Source organism: Natator depressus, chromosome 9 (genome assembly GCF_965152275.1).
Source record: "Natator depressus isolate rNatDep1 chromosome 9, rNatDep2.hap1, whole genome shotgun sequence".
NCBI lineage: Eukaryota > Metazoa > Chordata > Testudines > Cheloniidae > Natator > Natator depressus.
This window is the reverse complement of record NC_134242.1, coordinates 79,097,476-79,114,803: the sequence shown is the minus strand read 5'-3', so window position 1 is coordinate 79,114,803 and position 17,328 is coordinate 79,097,476. Positions and strand designations below refer to the sequence as shown.

At 43.1% G+C, this 17,328-nt stretch overlaps 1 protein-coding gene across 9 annotated transcripts in view; it reads left to right on the top strand.

Annotated features, from left to right (window-relative positions):
* ZC3H12B (zinc finger CCCH-type containing 12B) overlaps nucleotides 1-17,328 on the top strand; it is a 105,157-nt gene that overhangs the window by 67,402 nt on the left and 20,427 nt on the right. For 4 of the 9 annotated variants that reach the window (XM_074962393.1, XM_074962389.1, XM_074962388.1 and 1 more), the window contains exon 2: nucleotides 2,143-2,239. The exons of 2 other annotated variants lie outside the window; for them this stretch is intronic. The gene's annotated coding sequence lies outside the window, so the exon portion shown is untranslated. Of the gene's footprint in view, nucleotides 1-2,096; nucleotides 2,240-17,328 lie in introns of all 9 variants that reach the window. 3 more of the 9 variants (XM_074962394.1, XM_074962395.1, XM_074962390.1) reach the window with 2 other exon arrangements.

Below are 17,328 nucleotides of genomic sequence, written 5' to 3'. Positions count from 1 at the left end.
CAAGGCTGGGGCAGGGCCAGGAGTGGAGCCGCAGCCAGGGCCAAGAGTGGGGCCAGGGCCAGGTGTGGGGCTGGGGGCTGTGACTCAGGGCTGGGCCAGAGCAGAGCTTGGGGTGGGGCGGGGCTGGGTGGCGCTCCCCCCACCATGGGGGTTGGCCCGGGCCCCCCTGTGCCTCCCTAGTGGGGCATGCCGCAGAGTTTGGGGACCTCTGACTTAGGGTATGTCTACAGTTGGAGCTGGAGGAGTTAGTCCCATCTTGAGGAGACATGCTCAAGCTAGCTTGCTAACAATAGAGGGTAGTTGTGGCAGTGCAAGGGGCAAGACGGGCTAGCCGCACCAAGTATGTGCCCATGATCTTGGATGGGTATGTATTTGGCATGGCTAGCCCTTCCTTTTGCCTGTGCTGCCAAGACACTCGTGTTTTTAGTGCACTAGATCAAGCAGAGATAGCCAGAATATGTTTCCTTGAGCTGAGAATTATACCTCCAGCTCCAAGTGTAGGCATACCTTAAAAAAAAAAAAAAAAAAGCTGCCACCTTCACCATCTTAAGTTTCTCGGTTGATTTAAAATTTATGCTGACATAGAGTTTTGCAGTAGTTAAGTCTTTAGCTGACAAAGGGATGGATTGTGGTAGCAAGGTCAGCAACTGGTTGTTATCTACTAGCCAAACATGGCAGAAAGCATTCCTTGACACTGCTGCTCTATGACCTTTTTGGCAGCTGATGATTCAGCAATTCCCCTGAGATTGTGAACTCTAGTTAAAGGTATGTTGCATTATTTGGCATTTGAGAATGCTGAAGAAATGACTCATTTCTGGATTTGAAATTTATAGCTTGAGAAAACATTCAACAAAGTAAACATTGATTCAGGCTTCCTTGGCTTTGCCATAACTTAATCAATGTATGAAAATAACCTTCTGTTTCATACTGGACTGATGATGAATGACGTATCAAGATCTATTGCTTGATTATGTGAAAATCAAGGCAGTTTGGAAGGATTTGACTGAATCTGTACTGTCACTTATTCAAAATACGTTAATCCAAATTACATTCCCATTTCAGCTGATGGAAACTAGACCAAGTGCATACTCCCACATCAAAAATCATAAACTCAGAAAATTAGTTTGAATTTCAAATTCTCAACATTGTAGTGGGTTACTACTCCCTCTATGAATAATCTCTGTTGGAAGCATTTTGGGCTCTGGTGACCATGCATGCATGTGTGCAGTGTTTGAGAGTGAGAGAGAAATATCCAGGATATTAGTCTGGCATATTTTACTGCTGGGTGAAATCTCATTAGATCATGTATTTATTTATGTTTAGTATCTAACGAATAGAAATAGTTACTAGTTGCTGTTTGATCAAATAGCAAAAAAAATGGATTTGTGACATCCCTGATTTGAAGTAGTATTTTTCTTGGTATTAAGCCACCACTAGAGCGGGTCAAATAGTTTAATGAATTTTGCTCATGCTTCTGAAAAAAATATTATAATTTTTTTTCCATTCTTTGCCCATCTTTATCCCTGCACTGGCCTCTGTGTTTCCCCTTTCTCTGTGTCTCTGTCCTTTTATTTATTTATTTAAAATGACACAAACATTTAAAAAAAACAAGAGGGAGGGACCAAATTCCAGATGAATTTGACTTTACAACATAATTTTTAGATGCTATCATGAGGGACTTCAAAACTATAAAAATCAACTTTTACAAATGACACATTGGAGAGAAACTGTGCCACATTCTTGGAATAATATCCTATTGCTGTACAAATGCTATATATGTTATTTTTTTTTAAAAGTATCATTTACGACTGTAATTTGTGTGCAGATGTGATACATTTTGTATTTGTGTATAACACTTGCAGGCATTTATTACAAATGCTGTTGTAATTGGTATTACATAATTGGTAGGGACTGTGGTCTTCACCTGAACAAGCAGATTTGTTTGGGTTAAGTGCTTGTTAATTACACCGCTTCTATTTGACTTCTTTTAATTTGGGCCAATATATTGTATTGCAACTGAATTTTGATAATTCTAGCAGAAATAATTTTAAATTCCTTTTAAATATACTATAATTATATTGATACACTTTTTTCAGAGGTATTGACACAGAAAATCGCTAATAATTCTAATAATCTCTGCAGAGGGAGAGGAGTGAAACTTCATGGAAATTCTGTCAGCGATCTCTCTCAAGTGAGTCCTGTCGACTTAACTGGTAAGCAACCAGTGTGAGAAATGCAGGTCAGTTAAGGTTTCGGACTTTTGATCATCAGTTGAAGCTCATTATGTATATCAGTTATCTGTTTAATGTTCTTCTTTTAACACTTGTCTATGTCTAATCTATATGTGTGTGTAATATAATAATCTAATCCTGGTGTGCATTTGATCAGTCTTTTGGCCAGGAGGCTCTTTGGGGCCCGCATGTGCACCTGGAGTGTTCTTGTGCTCCTGTATTGAGGGCATAAAGATGGAACTGCCCAACCACTTTTCTTCCTTTCCATCACCCATAGCTGAGAGACTGAAGCCAGGTCTACACTACAGACCTATATCGGTATATGTCAAGGCTGAATCCCCACTCTGCCACTTCAAGTGCAGAAGATAGGGGCCTGCAAGGATTCTAAAAATTAATACATGCTACTCCAGGCTTGTATTAAACTCCCAAGGTTACAGCTTTTCTCTGACCTTGGCTTGATAAACGCTGCCACCACCCAAATGCAAAAAACCCCCTTTGAACCCAGGAAGGAGCACTTGGGAATTCCTCCCTGTGGGGTACCCTCAAGCCCTCCCCCCCACACACACACCCAGAAGAGCTGAGAAAGAAAACAAAGGAAATTAGCTGTGGCTATCAACTAATCAAACAACATGCACAAACCTTTTAGGACACCAAAAATCCAATCCTGTTCTGAAAAAAGGTAAATTTTATTAGAAACAAAAAGAAAGAAAATACATCTGGAACTTAGGCTGTTTGTTCCATCTTAAAAGAAACAATTACAAAAATTAAGCACCCAAAATAGCTTTCTTGGGGTTCAGCTTAAAGGTTACAAGCAAACAAAAGCATCTGGGGTTAGCACAGAGGAGATCCACAAGCCTTAAAAATAAACAGAATTAATCCTGATCGCGTCTAGCTAAACATTCTGATCTACTTACACATTTAGAGTTCAGATAAGTAGTTCTAGGTATGATCTGATGATTTATGATCAGACCTGACTTAAAGCTGCTTATAGCATGGCTGCTCTGTCCCTCCAGCCCACAGAACAACAGACAAAGGGAAAGTTTATTTCCCCATTTTAAAAAGTTCTAGCCTTCCCATTGGCTCTTTTGGTCAGATGCCCACTTTTTTGTTTCTGTACCTGGGTTTTTTTAACCCTTTACAGGTATAGCAAGTAAAGAATAGCTACTGAGAGGGATTTTACAGCTAACTGACTGGCTGGGTGTCCATCAAAGGGAGCTATCCCCCCACTTCATTTATCACAGTATAACTGGATTGCTCCAGGGGTGTGAAAAATCCACACCTCTGAGTGACGTTGTTATGCTGACCTAACACCCCATGTGGACAGTGCTATGTCGACAAGAGGGCTTCTCTTGTTGACACAGCTACTGCCTCTTGGGGTGGTAGATTAACTATGCTGATTGGAGAAGCATCTTCACTAAAGTGCGACAGCTGTGCAGCTGCACCACTGTAGCGTTGTACATGAAGACAAACCCTGAGCTTTCTAGTGTCTGCATCTCAATGCTCATTATACTAGTTTTTGTACGTTAATGTTAGGGTGAGTTGCCTGTTGGCAGATTTTTGATAAACTTTAATTGTTTGGGAAGTTTTAATCTTCTTTCCCACGCTGGAATTTTTTCCCAGTACAGGGGCTTACAAACATCTACCCCAGGTCACCTGGTTTTAAGTATTGTGTCTCTTGCGAGGCAGCAGTACTGGGAAGTCTCATATCCCCAGCAAATGTTCAATCTGTAAATCTTTTTCTAAAAGGCCTTTAAAAGATGGGGAGGCTCATTTACAGATGTCTTTGTTAGACTGCTCTTTGTTACCAGCTTCAGATCCAGGTACAGCTGATTCCCCTGGACAAATCCCACTTCTGTTCCAGGGCACTCTTGTGAGTGTAGGATTAATTAATTTTACTATTTACAGAACTTAACATTCCTTTGATGGTAGTAATACCCACAGTCACATCAGCACTGGGTGTGTCCCCAAGACCACCACCTCCCCTTACAACTGAACATTCTGGTTTTGGTAGCCCCTCCCTCAGCCTTGGAATGCTCATTCTTTTTGTCTTCTGAGTGCAACATAATGGATAGGGATCCCCTACTTATTTCCTTATGGCCTTCCTAGGAATTTTATGGGTTGAAAGCGGAATCAAGAACTTGTTTCGGTCCAGATCTTATAGGAAACATGAGGGTAGACATATGTCCTGGTATCCAGGGGCGGCGAGTTATATCTCCATGTGGTGCCTTAGCACCTGCAATATTCAGAGCCCAGGGGCCCAGTTCCACCAATATTTGCGGCTGGGTGTCCCAACGGCCCATCTGCCGCCCCCCCGCCCCGTCTCCCCCGGTTGCTGCCCCCCACGCGCCTCCCCGGGCCCCGGAGCAGAGTGTCCCTGGTTGCCTCTTCCTTCCCTGGCTGCCTCTTCCGAGCAGCTCCATGCTGCCCCCCTACAGCAACTGCTGTCGCAGGGTCCTAGTGCCCCCCAGCTTCCCTGCCAGGGCAGACTGACTCTGAGCCTGCCCTTCCACCTCAGACCCTTCCCTTTTCTGGCGGGACCCTCCATCAGCATAGGGGACCCCGCCCGCAGTCACCGCTCCTGCCCCATTCTGGGCAAGGAGGCAGCCCCATCCCTCACCCGCAGTGAGGCTACATTGAGGGGCAGCAGGAGGGGAGGGTGTGCACGCAGCACCCCCTGGCACCCACCACAGGGGAGGTGAGGGAGATTCCTGGACCTGAGAGGGGCCCTAGGAGCTCGTGCAGTGACAGTGGTGGGGGTGAATGTGCTGCTTGGGGGTGGGAAAGGGGGGCTTCTCCCCCAGAGCTCTCTGCTGCTAGGGAAAGGACTGGGGGGAGTCCTCCTCTCTGGCCCCTGTCCCGAAGCAGCCTGCCTGCACCCCAAACTCATCCTCAGCCCTGCCCCAGCCAGAGCTTTCACCCCCACACACACACCCTCAACCCTTTACCCTAGCCTTGAGCCCCTCCAACACCCCAAACACCTTATCCCCAGTCCCAGCCAGAGCCCTCATCCCCCCACACCCTAACCCTCTGCCCGAGCCCTGAGCTCCTCCAGCACCCCAGACCCCTTATCCCCAGTCCCAGTCAGAGCCCTCATCTCCCCTGAGCCCCCTCCAACACCACAAACCCCTCACCTCCAGCCCCAAACAGAGCCCTCATCCCCCTCCACTCCAACCCTCTGCCCCAGCCCTGAGCCTCTCTTAACACCCCAAATCCCCCAGCCCCAGACAGAGCCCTCACCCCCCACACTCCTACTCTCGCCCTGAGCCCCTCCCACACCCCACAGCCCTCACCCCTGCACCCCCTCCCTCCACACCCCCTTCCATCCCCAAACTCCCTCCCAGAGCCTGCACCCCAATCCCATGCCCCAGCCTAGGGCCTGCACCCCAGACCTCCTCCCCCACCCAAACTCCCTCCCAGAGCCTTGGGCAAGTGGGTGGCGGAGTTGGGGGGGGTGGAGTTTGGGCAAGGGCAGGTTCTGGGCACCACCAAAAAGTATACAAACCTGCCGCCCCTGCTGGTATCCTGTCCTGGGCCCTCAGGCCCCTTACCTCTATAACATCCGAAGGTGGCCTAGTTGGAATCTCTCAGTCCCTATCACCTGAGTCATCACACATGTACACCACCACCTAGGATGAAATTCTTCTTTCCTATTCATCATGAACCTGCAGTTTCTCAACTGCCAGCATGTGAAACTGAACAGTCAGAGGAAATTTCTAAGGAGGAACTGTCTAGGACTGGAGAATTAGTTGTGCCTTTCAGGGCTTCCGCAAAGTAATTAGTAGGATTTTTCTGAAAGAATAAAGGGTTAGCTGATATCAGCTCAAAGGCTGTCAAAATGGGTTTCTGATTGCATCAAGGCTTGTAACAACAGAGCTAGTTTAGATTTGCCAGCTCAGACTAGGGTTTATTCTACTAGTGCATAAGCACCTTCTCTGATTTCCTTGTGAAGCATACCCATTTTAGACATCAGCAAAGCAGCCACATGGGGTTCAGTCCATGGGCGGCAGATAGCAAAGGCTGGGGGAGGCTGAGCCTCCCCAAACTGCACTGTGTGGCCCCGCCCATGCTCCGCCCCCAACCCCCTTCTGCTTCCTGGTGCTCTGCAGCTCTTCCTCTGTGGCCGGAGCTCCGGGCTGGGGCTAGGGCTAGTGGGGGCCAGCCTGTGGCCAGGGACTCCGGGGGGTAGAGCCAGTGCTTGTGCACCCCAGGCTGCCTGCCCGCCTGCCTGGTGCTCCGGGGCTGGGGCTGCGTCCCCTGCCTGCCCACCCGGCGCTCTGGGATTGGGGGCCGCACCATCCACCTGGCACTGGTAGCCATGCCACCCGCCTGCCCGGTGCTCCAGGGCTGGGGGCCACATCTCCCACCTGGCGCTCCAGGGCTGGGGGCTGAGCCTCCAAGAGTGGAATGTATATATATTAATTCAAGCGCTTGAAGAAGAAAGGAAAAGTTACTTATCTTGCAGTAACTGGAATTCTTCAGAATGTGTTGTCCAAACATATGTTCCCTGCTAGTAGAGTACTATAAAATCTGGACTCTGTGTTGGCAAAGAATCTGAGTGGTGGTGGAGCCACTCCACACTTTATGCCCTTGATATGGGAACATGAGGAGACTCAGAGCTAATGTGTGGCCCCAACAGACATTACTGTCCAAAAGATCTGATCGCAAGCACATGGGACACACATGCACTGAGAGAGGAATAAAATACATATGGACAACACATCTCAAAGAGCTTTTGTTTCTGCTTTCTTATTCTTTGCTTCAGGTGAGGTTACAACAGCTTGGGGGCTGCACTAACTTGTGACAGTTGGGAACAGTCCTGTAGGGATTGTGTGCTAGCTGGGGATAGGCAGAAAACATTTTCCATTCCTGCCCACAGCATTTTCCTTTCCACCAGAAGCTTCGGGGAGGGAGGCAAAGAAGCCAGTTATGTTGGCCCTGCATGACGGGAATCTCAGCAAGGAATTTGCGGATGGTTTTTGCTTCCTGTGCAACACCTGCATGTCACAAAGAAAGCTGAACAGAGCAGAGAATCTGCCACAAAGCTATTTATTGTGGCCTCTTGACCTTTCTGAAATATTTTCCCCAGAAGTTGAAAACAATAAAAGTACACCTCTGATGTAAAACAATTAAGATTTTTCAACAGAAATAAAACAGGATCTTGGTAAAATGTTCAAGACTTGTGGAAGTTTCTTACTGTTAAACTTAAGATTCCATTTTACAGGTCACATGGGAAAGCAGGAAATGCATGACTAAACCAGCAAGGTTTTGTTCTTTCCATTCACAAGTGTTTTCACTCTAGTTAACGGAAGGGGAATTCTGTCATTTAGCAAAAACAACGAGGAGTCCTTGTGGCACCTTAGAGACTAACAAATTTATTTGGGCATAAGCTTTCATGGGCCAGAACTCACGTCATCAGATGCATGGAGTGGAAAATACAGTAGCAGGTATATACACAGTACCTGAAAAGATGGGAATAGTCTTACCAAGTTGGGGGTCAGTCTAACGAGACAATTCAATTAACAGTAGCATACCAAGGGAGGAAAAATCACTTTTGTAGTGGTAATGAGGTGGCCCATTTAAAACAGTTGACACGAAGGTGTGAGTAACAGTAGGGGAAAATTAGTATGGGGAAATTAGTTTTTGTAATGACCCATCCACTCCAGTCTTTATTCAGGCCTAATTTGATGGTGTCCAATTTGCAAATTAATTCCAGTTCTGCAGTTTCTTGTTGGAGTCTGTTTTTGAAGTTTTTTTGTTGAAGAATTGCCACTTTTAAGTCTGTTATTGAGTGACCAGAGAGATTGAAGTGGTCTCCTACTGGTTTTTGAATGTTATAATTTCTGATGTCAGATTTGTGTCCATTTATTGTTTTGCGTAGAGACTGTCTAGTTTGGCCAATGTGCATGGCAGAGGGGCATTGCTGGCACATGATGGCATATATCACATTGGTAGATGTGCAGGTGAATGAGCCCCTGATGGTGTAGCTGAGGTGGTTCGGTCCTGTGATGGTGTCCCTTGAATAGATATGTGGACAGAGTTGGCAGTGGGGTTTGTTGCAGGGTTTGGTTCCTGGGTTAGTGTTTTTGTTGTGTGGTGTGTAGTTGCTGGTGAGTATTTCCTTCAGGTTGGGGGGGCTGTCTGTAAGCGAGGACTGGCCTGTCTCCCAAGGTGTGTGAGAGTAAGGGCTCGTCCTTCAGGATAGGTTGTAGATCCTTGATGATGCGCTGGAGAGGTTTTAGTTGGGGGCCGTAGGTGACAGCTAGTATTGTATTTTAAGAAAAGGACAAGTATTGTATATGGAAATAGAGTATTGAGGATAACCTATCTATGTTTTTAGAAACAGCCTTTCCAAAACCATTTTAAATTGATGAAAGATGGCCACAGAGAAAGATATACACTATATAACACTTGCCTCAAATAAAACACAAAGGATTCCCCCTTTCATTTTAATTATTTTATTAGATTTTGTTCTTCCTTTAAAGTGAATTTAGTGTTTGTAAAAAATACTAGAGAGGTGCAGCATGGGCAGTAGCAGTGCAAGCTTCTCTCTGACCATTCTGTCAATGTATCCTAGCCCTGACTTTGTGTTAAGAAAGGAAATATGTTCTTGGGATTAGAGGGTACATCAGTTTCCTTGGCCCTTTCATTCCTTGGGGTATCTGAACAGATTGCCAGCAAGGAAGCCAATTGTGATGATATCTTTTGTGATGTGATGTAGTCACTAGGAACTGGATAAGTACCATAAACTCACCTCTTGCAGGCAACTGAACAGGCATGGCAAACTAAGTAATGGTTTGTATTTAAAAAAAAATCTAAAAGTGAAAGGCTCCCTATTGCACTTTCAGTCCCCTGAACCCATCATTTTTTTATTTTATTTATTTATTTATTGACTACAGCCTATGAGAATTAGGAATAAAGAGTAGGGATTTAAAAAGTGCCTATGTGACTTAAGAGCACAAGTCCCAGTGAAAGTCAGTGTGACTTTCCCACCCAAAATAAGTACAGTACTGTAGGAGAAAACAACATTTCATGTCTACATTTCAAGTTACTAAACTGGAGTCAGTATGTAGTGAATTTATTAATGTGCTTGAGTATTTTGAGAATTAAGTCCTTAGATTGTAAGGTCTTTGGGACAGGGATTGTATCTTCCTATTTTTTCAGACAGCACTTTGCACATTGTGAGAGGTACCGGAATACATATAATAGTGCCCCCTCCAAGCTTCATATAGTGGGGAAGAGGGAAAGAAAGAGAGAGAGAGAGAGAGAGATTGATTTGTAGAGATTCTCTAAAGAAAGTACATACATTTTTCTGCCTAGCTATTCTGTTTAGTTCTTTTATCGTGCTAATCACCATAGAATCTGTGCACCTTCCAGTAGTGCATTAAGCAGTGTGACTAGGCATCTGTCATGTGTTTGTTCTTTAATCCTCTCCCCGGGGAGAAGTGTGTGCCGTGGGGTGTCTTGGTTTTTTATATCTATTTTAAAAAAAACAACAACTACCTGTTGCTCTGTGTTAGAAAAGGCAACGTTAAAGAAATGGACCTTGCACTTGGAGCAGAAAGTGGTAAGGTTTGTGGCAGCCCTTAGTTCTTGGGAGAGTTCATTCAACAGTCTCAGACTGTCCCCAGAAAAAGTTCGGTCTCCCACACAGACAAGCTTTATTCTTCATATTGAGAGTTCCATTGTGCCAGAGGAATGTAGTTGTTGACTATGGTCTTCGTCCTGGAGCTTTAGATGATCTTTTAGATATCCTGGGCCCAGCCCATGCAGCGCTTTGGAGATAAGGACCAAGACCCCTTGAACTTGATTCTAAATTCTATGGGAAACCAGAGTAGAGAGCAGAGGACAGGTGTGACATACTTGCAGTATCCTGTGTTGCTGAGGAGATGCGCTGCAGCGTTCTGGCTCAGTACTTTGTAGGACTGATTGAAAAAGACTTGGCAGAAAGTATTCAGAACTGTTCTTGAAATAAAAAAGATTCAAACAGCGCTCATAAATACTAAGTATTCTTTTAGATAAAGTCTCACTTAAACTATTAAACATGATTTGGCAATAATTAAACATCTTAATGTTAACAGTAAATACTGGTAAACAACATAAGGAAATAAAAGCCTTTTGTATAGCAGCATATCTTGGGTCACCAAGCATTCCATTTATTTATTACAGAGTTCCAGTCTCTTCCAGTGAGAAGACGCTGTTTCCATATGGTCTGTAATAGTAGTGTTGCTTTTCCTTTCTGAGATGTTCTTGCTCCCTTTTTGCTGAAAAAGGGTGCTGGATAAGATTTCTGGAAGCATTTTTTTTCCAGTTTAGGATCTCTGAATCAGGCATGTTAAAAACTTCCAAGATTTGTAAATAATGCTAGATGAAAAAGTGAGTTCTTAATGTAATTCTCTGTTTCCATTAGTTTTGGAATATACTATTTTTTTCCTCGCAGAAATCAATGTGTTTGGACTGCTAATGTTTTTAATCAGATGTCAGCATTTTTGCTGATGGGACTCTTTCTGAGTATTGCTTTGGCTATACTGTAGTCTCTTCTCTCAAATTTTCAAATTATGAATTAATACTGAGCAACAAAGTGAAAGTGTGTCAAACAAAGTTTATAAAATGCTGAAAATCAGTCAGAAATGTTGGGAAAACAAAGTATTTACACAATCACTTTCCTCTCCTGACTATTAGGGCAGAAAATATGCTGAACCAAATGTGGGTGACTAGCCAGCCACTGCAGAGACATATTACGTTTCCCCCAAATTTGCGAGCTTTGTGCATGTAGATGTGGGGCTGGATTTGTTCCTACACCTGTGGAGGTTCTCATGGCAGTGGAGTAGGTGCAGTTCTGCTGTACAAATGGGTATGTAGGATGGGATGTGGAGGCCACTGCAGCGAGAGATCTCTGTCTGCACAGGCTGAGTCTAGCTCCGTAGGGGATCCCTGTGTGCAGATATAGCGGAGGAAAAATGAGGGGATCTGCTGCCACGCAGATCTTTTGTTTTTCTCTTGGCAGTAGTGGGAATTTGTGGCATAGAGAGTTGTCTTGAGCCATTAGGCTGAAGTAGTCACTGTGAAAAGGTTCTGTAACTGTTTGTGGGCTAAGGAAGTGGAAGAATTCCTTTGTACACACCCTTCTGGAGATGCCCAGTGCTTTGCACACTACTTGGTAATAAGTCAGCTTGTCAGGATTAATTTTGTCTTTAGCCCAAGAGAGATGGAAGATATGTGATGGGTCCTACTGGTGCTGATTATGGCTTGGTAGAAACTGAGGAAGAGGGCTAGTGGGGGACAGACAAAACCTCTTCCACTGCAGTGTTTTCTCTATCACTGAGCCCATGGCTTATCAAAGAGAGAGAATTCTGTACGTGATTTAGTTTTAAATTAGTTGGAAGTTAACTGGAGCTATTTTAAAACAAATTTATAATTACTACTTCATAATTATTCATTCAAAGATAATAGTGATCATTAGGTCACACACAGTACATTTTCTGTTGCCATGCAAGAGGAATGACACAGCTGAATTCCCCTAGCTAACAGTTTTCCACCAAGAGTTGACATAAAAAAGTAAATAAAGACACAAAACTCCTGGGTGAGTCACGGAAGTGGGCGTGTTTTAGTAGAAGGAGCTTTCATAACACATCCACCAGTGGCCAAAGACTAGGAAGCCTTGACACACTTAGTCTGGCAGAAAGCAATCCTTGTGAATAGACAATACAGCTTGCCAACATGGATTACGACTGAGCTGCTTTCGTTAGAGACACAACAGAAGTGAGTATGCTAGCAGCAGTGACTGTGTTTGTTTTTAAAGTGGCCTGTCTAGTTGATATGTTTTTAAATTAGTTTTGAATTCAGGCCATCCTGGCTTTCTGTTTTCAATATATTGTTTTAGTTAGTTAAAGCAATATCTAGTCTCTAGAGAAACCTGTGAGATTTATTTGTGGTAGGTTAGGTATGTTGGTGTTAAAAAGCATAACATTAAGGATATTGTGGAATCAGGAAAGTATGAATGAATTAAAGATATTAAAGCACGTTTTGTGCGTGTGTGTGTGTGTGAGAGAGGGAGAGAGAGAGAGAGCGCAATGACATTCTCATATGGGTAGTACTTTATTTTTTAGTAAAAAATATCTTTGGAGAGCAAACTTGACCTGTGCAGTTAAGTTGTGTTTGGTTTTTTTTAAAGTCTAAATGTGGAGGTAAGGAGTAGTGGCATAATAATTCTCATGGGTATTTCATTATTATTTTAAACCTGGTTCTAAATTTTGAGTAAATCCAGTTGCTTCCAGTTCTAGTTATGCTGTGTAAAACGTCATCCTTACAGTGACTGCTATGTTTTGGTAAGCCTAGAATTTGTGAAGAGAGACAGAAACTCTCACTTTACAAGATAGTAATAGCAGAGAGAAAGATAATAAGCAAGGAAGCCGCTCCTTTTTTATTCAGGGATCATATTTTTACAGAGTATAGCTCTACATTTTATATTACTGTTTTTTTGTTATATTGTTTTTAAGTAGAAGCTACTGCAGCTGGGAGGGTGCTTCTCAGCACAGGTAGACAGACGCACACTAGCACAGCTATTTTTAGCGCGCTAAAAATAACAGTGTGGCCACAGTGGCAGAGGTGACAGTTAAAGCTAGCTGCCAGAGTACAACCTTTACCACCCCCCTGGGTATGCACTTGGGTGGGTATCCTGAGCTGCCACTGTGGCCAACCGACTGTTTTTAGTGGTCTCGCTTGAGCGGAGTTCGTGCATGTCTTTGTGCCCACATTGGGAAGCACACTCCCAGCTGTAGTATAGACATACCCTGTATGGGGATTAAGGAAAAGGATGCAATTTCTAGTGGTTTAAAATATTGCATAAATGTTTCTCATAGAATTTAATTAGGTTAAGCCTCTGATATTTGGTTTAAACAAATTACTTAAAACACTTGTTAAAACAAAATGTCTTTATTTGGTGGTTAATGATTTTTAACTTGTATGCGCCCCTTCCACTTCAAAACCTTAAACTTTTAAGACTGCTCCCAAGTTTATGAACTTCTGCTTACTCATGTATGACCAGATTCACACCGGTGAAAGGATTAGGGTTATTTTCCAGGGATCCAGAAATTAGGCATGATACCATTAAACAGCAAAAAAAAAAAAAAAAGTGACATTTCAATTTATGTAATCAAGTAAAGATGGAGAAAAATACTTATTTTAAAAAAATACTTGGGAAGGGGATGAGTTGGAAAGATTTTAAAACTTGGACCTGTACTATTCTACCGCTTCTCATTTTGGGCCACATAATGTACAAATACAAAGCTTAAACTTGAGAAATGTTGTTCTTTGCTGAAGACTTCAGGCCATATTGTTAGCTAGTGTAAATAGGTATAGCTCCATTGAGGTTAGTGGAGTTACACTGATTTACATCAGCTGATGATATGGCCCATTGATAACATATCTCTTTAATCTTTTTCTATTCTGTTATTTTTTGGTATGTCCTTTACTTCAGGTCTGGGTAGACTGAGATGGCATATTTGAGCCCCAGTTAAACTCCTGTCCCAGGTAGAAAACTGGATAATAGTACCCATATTGTATACTGGAAAGTAGCTATTAAATACCTGACATAGTATTTTACTGCAAATATACCAGAGGAAATGAACTTTGCTGAACCTAAGGAGTTTCCATAATGAAATAACAGCGTACACTCAAGATTGGGGATATGCCTTGGATGTACGATGTTAATAAACAACAAGTGTGTGTTTCTAAAAACCTAACTAACAAAACATTGAAATACTCCTGTTTGGAATGGAAATTTGTGTGTGATATATGTATTAATTAGGGTAAATTTCTCCAGTAACTTATAGTACTTAAAGGATAAATAAGAGTCACATCCTAACAATTCAAACCAAACCCTCATTTCTAGATTGATTGGCTCAAAATTTAGCCTCCTTTTATTTTTTCTTCTCTAAGTTTGCAAAGTTCAAGTAACTCTGTAAATGTGTAACTATTCTGTCAAGACATCCTTTAAAGCTCTTTTACAATGCTCAGATTCCTGTTGTTCATGTGGACCCTACAAGAGCACATCCCTATGTGCACATGGTGGAGGGAGGAAAGTGTTTTACAAGGAAAGATTGTAATTTAAATTTTCCAAGGAATAAGGAAACTAAAGGTTATGAATAATATTTTGATACTTGGTGTGACTGATTTGGAGTTGCTTTGTAATAATTTTTGAGTACAATATGTTCGTCTGTTGTAAGGGGTTTACTGTGAATATATTGGTTTAATTTAATAGCAAGCTGTTGGAAAAACAAGCAGAAATGTAAAAATAACAATCCAAGATATGACCTCCCTCAACAAACACTTGGGGGTTATTACGAGACAATGGGGGAGAGCATTTGCCTGGAGGAGATTGACTTGGTCTCCTGTGGAACCCACCAAACTGGTTTTGGACTAACTGGGCTAAAAATAGCACAGGAAGAGAGAATGAATAACTGATGGGATAAAAAGGGAACTCTCTCTCTCTCTCTGGGGTAGTTACTTTTGGGGAACAGACTGAGACCCAGGCCCCCAGGGGTTTGCAATGTGAGGGAAGATAGGCCTGTCTAGGAAGTAAGGTAGATGTGTGGAGACCTTTTTGTTCTTTTACAAATTCTTTTCTCTTATTGTCATGGTTTCAGGGCACACCATACCTTAGGCCCCTTTTTGTCCCTATTTGTCATATTACAGGCGTGGCTTCCTGCACCTTACTTTGGGTGGAACCATGTACTCCAGCCACTTTAGACTGGATCTCTGGGCTGTGGCCCCCATTTCCCAGCCATGTTAACACAACAAGCCCAACTAGGTTTAGCACCTGTAAGTTTTTCCTTTCAGGAACCTGTGACAGTCTACGTTTGCAGTAACACAGAAACAGCACTACTCAAAGAGTCTTACATGCTTATTTACCCTTATCTATACCTTAATCTTTCCTTGCAGGTATTTGTATGTTCCCTTTAGACAAGGTAACCCCTCATCTCTCGCTGGGAGAAGCAGACTGTCCTGCTTACAAGACAGATGTTGTCTCTATGTGTTCCTTTGCATCAGTGGGCAGCCGACCTTCCTGAGCCCAGCATATTAAGATTTAGGGTTACCTTTGAACATAGGTTTAGGGCTAGTCTACACTTGAAATGATATAGTGGCATAGCTGCAGTGTTGCAGTTGTGGTACTGTAGCACTTCAGTGTAGACAATCACTACAGCAAGAGGAGGGGCTCTCCTGTCACTATAGTTGTCTATCTCCCCGAGAGGAAGTAGCTAGATCAAAGGCATAATTCTTCTATCAGCCTAGCACTGGCTATAGTGGGGGGCTAGGCTGGCTTAATTACATCACTCAAGGGTGTGGATTTTTCACAACCCTGAGCAATATAGCTGAGTTGACTTAACTTTTCAGTTTAGACCTATTCTCAGACTTGGGAAGAGTAAACTATTCTAAACATGGATGGAGCCAGATAGGCATTATTCCCCAGTAAACAGCTTCCCTATTGTTTCTTCAAGACTCTTTATCTGTGTCATTGTTTTGTCTTCCCTGCTTGGTTCCTTTAACCCCTTTGATTATTCAGACAGAAGAATATTTTACAGGTAGCCCAAAAGAGATTATATCTATAAATAATACTACAGATAACTGCCTCATTTTCCGCACCTGTGTTATTTGTTCTTTTGTTCCTACTGTTAAGATAAAAACATAGACTGTCTGAAGAAGGCTGTTTTGGGTCACTGTAATTCACTGGTCATAAGCTCCCAAATGGAAAAACTGGTTGGGCCTGCTGGGGAAGCATGGTGCTGTAGACCTGGACCCTGTCTAAGAGCTGGAGAATTGTGTGATTGCACCTTAGGGAGATAAAGGCATGAGGCCTAAGACCTAAGTGGTTGTTCTCTAACCCTAACAATTCTTCTTAATGTTTTCCCTTCTCAGTGTTTTTAGGACACTTATTGGTGTTGGTGTATAGCCATGCAGTTCTGAATTATGGATTAATTTTTCCTTGAGAGTTCCTTAAAAACCTAAGAACATAAAGTTTACTCCTGGGGGAATTCCGCATCAGTGACTTCTGACGGGGAAGCCGCAAGAGCAGTCATGTGCCCACTCCCTGGCAGTGCAGACAGGTCGGTTTGGGCACCCAGAGTAGCCGGTAGAGACATAAATCATCGCCTGAGTGGGGACGGGGGGGCCCTGAGTAGGGGTGTGTGTGTGTGTGTGTGTGTGTGAGAGAGAGAGAGAGAGACTCTGTCCCGCTTGCTATTGTAGCATGCTTGAGGGGCAGGGCTTTGGGGTATTTCTGAAGAGGTAAGCAGGAGGCAGGCTCTGTTCCCTCAGGCAGAGGAGAATGTAGCAGCCTGCCTGCTTAATGAATTGTTCCCATTGTTCTTAGTGAATTCCCCCAGGAGTATAAAATAGGTGTAAAAATTTTAAGGCTCCTTTACATTGCCAAAGTGGTGTAAAGGAGACTTACTGTAAAGGACAGTGTGGCCTTATAAATGCTTATGGTGCTTTAGTGATTAGAACTGAATTTTTGGACTGAAAAAATTTCCTATCAAAATGTGCTCCATGAACACTTTTCTACTGACCTTTTGGAGATGGTCAGTAGCCAGTATAAACTGTGAGTTTGAGATCCCAGCCCTCACTTGTTCTTCAGTTGCCTATGATGCAGCACTGAGCCTGTGGCTACATATATTTGTTGACTAATAATTAGAAGTAAAGGGTCAATACTAGCTACATTACTATTAGACAAAGGGGGTTTGGTGATTTCCTCCAATGCTCCCCACTCCCATTCTCCATCCATAGTATTGTAGTTTAAATAAATTAACAAAATAATTGAAACTAGCTGGATTATATTTCATTATGTTGACAAAAAATGCAGAATTTTAAAATATTGTGCACAGGATTTTTATTTTTTTTTGGTGCAGAATTACCCCAGGAGTAAAAGTTGCACTAATCTTTTGTACATATGCCCATTCCATGGTGTGCATGCACCTTGTATGGTAAAGATGGGAGTCTTTTCAGCCATCAGTACCCATTGGGTACACATGTCCTCGTGCTTCTCTGTGAGGGCATATAAAGGCAAGGTGCACCTGCCACTATTCAGTTCCTCTCACCGACT